This window comes from Oncorhynchus tshawytscha, linkage group LG13 (genome assembly GCF_018296145.1).
Source record: "Oncorhynchus tshawytscha isolate Ot180627B linkage group LG13, Otsh_v2.0, whole genome shotgun sequence".
Taxonomy (NCBI): Eukaryota; Metazoa; Chordata; class Actinopteri; order Salmoniformes; family Salmonidae; genus Oncorhynchus; species Oncorhynchus tshawytscha.
This window is the reverse complement of record NC_056441.1, coordinates 59,228,078-59,234,230: the sequence shown is the minus strand read 5'-3', so window position 1 is coordinate 59,234,230 and position 6,153 is coordinate 59,228,078.

Sequence of the window (6,153 nt, the reverse complement as noted above, 5' to 3'; positions counted from 1 at the left end):
GTAATTCGTTATACCTGTAGGCGTAAAATAAAGTGTTACCGACTGTGGGAACTGACTTCTCGGAATCCTGTGGGAACTGACTTCTCTAAATCCTAGTCTCCACTTCCCCTTCAATAACCTGAGGCTGACACCGTGACATGGGCATAACCCCGGCCCGGGCTGTCAGATAGAGGGGATTCCTGGAGGGGATTCACACACAGCCAGCAAATAGAGCACAACAACCACATAGATCCTATTAAATGACTCATTCCTAATGCTATGACAACAATAGAACACACTGAAGAATACCCATTCAAAACAAACGTGAACCAGCAATCAGCATTCACAGTGTTCTGCTCAATTCTAATGAAGGGTGGGGGGAAACGTTGTTCCATGTGCATTGAAATAAATAAGCGCTGAGTGCATGCAGCCTATGAGTGTTCATTTACTGTAAGAAGACACTGTGTCTCACCCGTTGCAAATTTTCTCCCTCTCCCTCTTCTCCCCTCTCTCTCTCTGATATTCCACTCACGCACTACTGCGGCAGCCCTCCACCAATGCCTTGCATTAATCCACACCTCAGCCAGCCCAGTCGTTCAGTCTCTTACTCTTCCACAATGCACAGCAGCGCCAAAAGTTTTCCAAGCCACAATCGCTCACCACAGAGATGTCAATTAGCATGAGTTGGTATTGATTAGTATAGTCTAAAATTCTCCTCATCAGTTTATGATTGTTATCTGGGATCGTCATCAACGTCTGAGGAATGTGCCCGTCTGGCATTGGGATAGGACACCACTAAGAGGATCATAGAACCCCAGCCAGGCTGGAGAGAGCCATATGAGCAAATGTATGGAAGGATGCATAGGGATGAAGAGTGCTTTTGTTCTCCAGTGACACTGTGAGATCTGTTCCATCTCCACTGCCTGGCTGTCTGTATGTCCAGCCCTGTGGCACACAGACTCAAAGAGCCAGAGGCAGACCCAGGATCACAACCTCCCTTCCTTCTCCTGCCTTTTCTACAGGGAGTCAGTCAGTCAGTCAGCTTTCCCTCCCTCCCTCCCTCCCTCCCTCCCTCCCTCCCTCCCTCCCTCCCTCCCTCCCTCCCTCCCTCCCTCCCTCCCTCCCTCCCTCCCTCCCTCCCTCCCTCCCTCCCTCCCCTCGCTCACTCGCTCGCTCACTCACTCACTCACTCACTCACTCACTCACTCACTCACTCCCTCACTCCCTCACTCCCTCACTCATTCTCTGTCTCACTCACTCGTTCTCTGTCTCCCTCACTCGTTCTCTGTCTCCTTACCTCTCCCACTTTTCTCCCTCCCTTCCTCGTTCTTCCCCACCCCTCCCTCTCTCTCTCCGTGTCCCTAGATGACCTGGCCCAAATGAGCGTCAGTGCCCAGTGGGAGAGGGCACAGCTGGTGTTGCGAGCGATTGCCACCGCCGACAGTCTGTCCTTTCACAGTCCTCCCTCTCTACTTAGCAAGCCCGGCATTAGCTGTAGTTGCTAGTCCGGGGAGAGAGAAAAAAACACTCACTGGCAACAGATGTTGTCGGCCATATTAGCTAGCTGCTAGGACCTATATCTAGGAGGAGGAGGAGGAAGAAGGGAGGGGGAGGAGGAGACAGACAGTAATGTAAAGTGTCAGTTCTATCCAATCACAGATGAGGTGCTTGATAACATCAGGAAGTGGATTGACTGCTATAGTAACCCCAATATGGATTGACGGGTACAGTAGCAGTGGGCAACTGTAATGAGCTTCAGGTGTGTGTGTGTGTGTGTGTGTACAGCAACACAACATAAATGCATCATGCCAATAAAGTGAACCTGCACATGAGTCAAGGGCCAAAATGAGTATTTAAAGATGGTGAACATAGACAGATAGCAAATTCCATTTATACATGGCAGTCGCCATCAGCTAGTGTCAAATAGTGTTGGCAATATAATGTATTAGCAACAGTTATTTGGAAAATAGGTTTTAATTGTCACACCGAAACTGTCAATACCAGAGCAAAGTTGTATTTTGTTGTGGTAGTGACACCATTCTGGTAATGACACAAACTGCTGTCCCACATATTGCATGACAGCCCCTGATTGACACGTTAACATGATGAAGCGATGAGTGAATTTACATTGAAATCAAACAGACTAATTCCATTCTGTTTTTTTCAGAGAAAGCATCTATGCTTTTGGCAAGAGAGAAGGAAAATTGGAAAAGAAATCAATACTGGCAGACAAGGGAGGTTCCTTTCTTTCCTTACTGAACATAAGATTTTGTAGAAAAATACAAATTCAGTATGCCCTAAAGAAATGAAAAGACAAACAGTTCAAGCTGTTGGGATAAGAGCACCAGAACACACACAGCGTCTTACTCTAGTCTTTTTATTTCTCTCTAATTCATTCTTCATCGCTCCTGCATAACAACCCTCTCTACCCCGAACAGGCTTGATTTTAACTATGCATAGCCCTTTCCCACCTCCTCCCTTTTTCTCTCTGCCCTTCTTCGTTCCTTCACCTCCCACTCTCTCTCTCTCTCTCGCTCTCTCTCTCTCTCTATCCCCCTCTGTTTCTTTCTCTCTACTCCTGATCTTTCTCTCTCTTTAATTTACAAATCCTCCGGTGAAGGACAGCCCAAGTGAGCTCCATGGCAACCTGGCGCGCTGCCATCTCATTACACTGCCAATTGATTTTGGTCCACCGCCACACTGCTGTCCCCTGCCAGCACACTTCCCATCATGCACCTGATAGCCACTGTCTGGGTGCTAAGCAGGTTTGAAGACAAGAGAACACCAGAAACCGGAGTTCAATCAAATGCGCAATCAGAAACGATATGCAGTTGGTTCCGGAGCCACGGCAAAGTAAATTATAAAATATATGTTAGATGTAGTGCCTTACAATGATACATGATCCTGACTAAATAACAGCTGTTAGTGGATGTTACAAAGTAGAACCACATTGACTAAAAAAAGCAGTATTTTAATGCCATGGAAAGATATGATATGCTACATTCCCATTATTTTACTGTACGTAATGGAATTATTGTATCTGTCCATGAGAATAACTTGCTGCTTGGCACATTTTTCACGTAAAAACCCTCATTATCAGCCCATACCCTATCAAGTATTTCTCTTTCATCCCTCCAAAAACCTTTCTAATCAAGCACTGAAATTCATACTTGTCTATAGCCGTGCCAGAAATTCCTCTTCGAGGTCTGAATAGCAAAAAGAGTTTGCAAATGTGGCTACAGTATAGCACAAGTCCATCATTACAAGTCGGGAGGCCTTTGACAAACCAAACAATGAGGGGAAAAAGTAACACATGGACAACTTGTTTCATAATGGACTTCACATGCTCCGGGGTTGTTTCGGAACACAAAGACAGCACACATCTGGCGCACACGGGACAGGGGGGAAGCCAGCAGGGAAGATAGGGAGAATGGAACCGAAGAGGTTCCAGCTGAGCCAGATTATCATTCTCAGGGTAGCCAGGTGGCTCTGCAGCCACCACACTGGAACTCAATACCACACAGGAGGGCCCCGGGCCCCAACCCCCAACTCCGGCCCCTGATCAACGGAGCATCTTCCAAAAAGTAGCCAATTAGGTAAAAATGTGAAATGCAGGAACCCATCAGTGTGTGTATGTGTGTGCGCACGTGTGTGCCTCTGTGTGTGTGCTTGGCCAAATATAAATAACTGCCCAAGAATTTTCTAGAAATGCTGTGGTCCAAGCCTTTGAGGACAGCTTGCGTGTGGGGATTTCTTGATCAAACTATACTTACCATGAATTCCAGTTGTCACATGTGCTCCCTCTCTGGCCTCTAGGTCACTAGGCTGCTCGTTATGGCGCACACCTGTCACAATCGTTACGCACACCTGCACGTCATCAGACTCACCTGGACTCCATCACCTCCCTGATTACCTTCCCTATATACGTCACTCCCTTTGGTTCCTTCCCCAGGCGTTATTGTTTCTGTTCCTGTGTCATGTCTGTGCGTTGTTCGTGTTTCTTATTTCGTATTATGTTGTGTTTATTTATTAAAACACTCACTTCCTGAACTTGCTTCCCGACTCTCAGGGCACATTCGTTACAACAGTAGACTACGGAAGAGACAATTATGAGTAAAAGTGTCAAAAATTCAGATTAATGGAAGTAGAGCCCGACCGATATCGGCCGATATTGGCCTTCACCAATATTATCGGCCGATACTGGCCTTTTACCGCTATATCGATAACTCCACTGATATTCAATGAATAGAATGAAAAAAGGGAATCTCATGCTGATCTGAATTATTTGAGGCCATTCTCATGATGTGTCATTAATGTCACAATGTATGAAATCAACATTTGAAGCATAGTTATTGGACAATTGCTCTTTTGGATGGCAACTAATGACAATTCCGTGTGGAAAAGGTCACTTTTTAATGATTTCCGTGCTGTAAAACAATATATTGGCAAATATATCGGTACGTTTTGTCCCCCACAAAAATCGTAATTGGTATCAAACCAAAATAAACATATCGGTCGGGGTCTAATTGGAAGGCCTTATAGTTTGTCAGCAAGTACTAAACCCAAAGAAAACTGGCTCTAGCCATTTTGATTCCCAGAAAATCACTACAGAACTTTCAACTATTTCTTGGAGCACATACAGTAGATGGTGTTGAAGACAATTTAGATTGTCTATAGAAAACACTCATCCACTGCTATTCTCTCCTGAGAAGCCTACAAGCCCCCCCGGCAAAACAGATCACGTCTCCATTTTCCTCCTCCTTCATATCCACAAGTTTCCCGTGTCCCATGATGTCTTGCGCGAATCATCTGCGTTATTTTTTCTGTTCGAAAGTCAACAAGCGGTTTCTTCATTCATTCATTCATTCATGAAGAGCTTCCAAACGAATAATGACGTAGGAATACAACCTGACGGAGATCACAAAGGGTAATATTAGCCCATCTAATTGATGGTTGGGAAGAGGACGTGAAGAAGGGGCCTCGTATCACGTACAGTAGCATATTTACTTACTTTGTTGAATCCGTAGCTTGCGATGGTAAGGCGATGAGCAACTTAAAAAGTTTGGAGGTGTACCAATACCTACACAGTAACAAAGTCGGTCGGGTGTTATTGAAGGATGTTGGAGACGACTTTGTCTCCCTAAAAGCAGACACAGAGCCGAGTCAGAGCCTGCACGCATCTCATCACAAGGCGTGGGTACTAGCATCAACGACAGGTGTTATACAGACAGAGGGTTGCTCAGGTATTGCAGGGCCAGGATGCTCTTGTAATCATGCTGCAGCAATTCTGTGGAAGGTCAGTAAAGACCAAAAATGACATGAAAGTGCAGGACAATGGGTACTCCAGGAGAGGAAAACACTGGGTTAGATAATAACTAAAATAAAATGTCAATGTAGGTTGAGAGTGCAGACAGGCAAGGCGAAACAGGAATGGCATGCACTGATGTGCAAAGGAAGTGGAACTCAGGTATGAGGAAGACTGTAGGGCTGAGGAAGGCGAAACACATTCATTTTAAGCACCACAGACCCCACCACACATATCCAGGCCCATCAATGTCGTCACAGGACGATTCCACAACCTCCCCCCGACTTTTTAGGAACCATGCAGAGTTCACAAGCCACATCCACTCCTCGGTAATGGCCCCACTATTTCGGCTCCAGACAAATGGTCTCCTTCAGCCAAGTTGCAGAGCAGATGTAGACAGCAGCAGCAAGGCAGGCCCAAGCCAACACGATTCAGCCCACACGAACACACTGTGTCACACTGAACACAGCACAACACTAACCTGAAGGAAGTGCACAATGTTCTATGAGGCCTACATCAAATGATCCCCCGTACAAGCAGCTACATCGATGGAAGAAACCAAGATCCAAAGTGTTTCACAGCTACGGCATGATACTAGGAAGCTGCGTCTAACAGCCGGCACAGCGAAACGAGTTCCCCAAAAAAACACCACAGATCCCCAAAAATGTGTAAATGAGCATTTGTACCCAACCTTCACTGGCAATACAGCAACAAAGCATGGCAAAGAAAATGAGGTCAATGTCATCCCACTCCTGGAGAGCAGAGGGCATGCTGTGGAGAACAGAGGCCTGGTGGTGCACCCTGACCATCCTTGGTTGTTAGCCATCCCAGATGGGATCCTTGATGCAACACAGCTCCTTGAGATCAAG